General features: G+C 26.9%; 1 protein-coding gene across 1 annotated transcript in view; it reads left to right on the top strand.

Moving 5' to 3' along the window:
- Window positions 1-379, top strand: part of LOC119585360 — a 77,683-nt gene that overhangs the window by 41,714 nt on the left and 35,590 nt on the right. The window lies entirely within an intron of this gene.

Here is a 379-nt window from a genome sequence, read left to right as displayed (position 1 = left end):
TTTTATATTAATATTATATTTTTGTAGTATGATGGTGGTGTGGTCTATGAAGTAGTTTTCGTTTTCTAGGGGCTTCTTTTGTTAGAATTCATACAAAGTAACGCGAGTTTTATGCAGTTTCAAATTCAGTTTCCAAAAAATTTTATAAAAGGGGAATTTTTATTTTTTCGTTTTTAACATTTTTAAGCTAAAAGTCACATGTTTAAAACAATATACCTCGTAAAATGTTAACAGAATTTTGTTTCAGTAACTGTTTTGTTGTGACATTACAAAGTGCAATTGAATATTCTACACATTTAAATTTCTCTATCCATCCCTTCAGTGCATCGTCTATAAATATGGTATGAAAATACTAACAACACAATTTTGTATATACTTT

This window comes from Penaeus monodon, chromosome 19 (assembly GCF_015228065.2).
Source record: "Penaeus monodon isolate SGIC_2016 chromosome 19, NSTDA_Pmon_1, whole genome shotgun sequence".
Classification (NCBI taxonomy): domain Eukaryota; kingdom Metazoa; phylum Arthropoda; class Malacostraca; order Decapoda; family Penaeidae; genus Penaeus; species Penaeus monodon.
The sequence above is the reverse complement of the archived record's forward strand: the minus strand, read 5'-3'. Positions and strand labels throughout refer to the sequence as shown.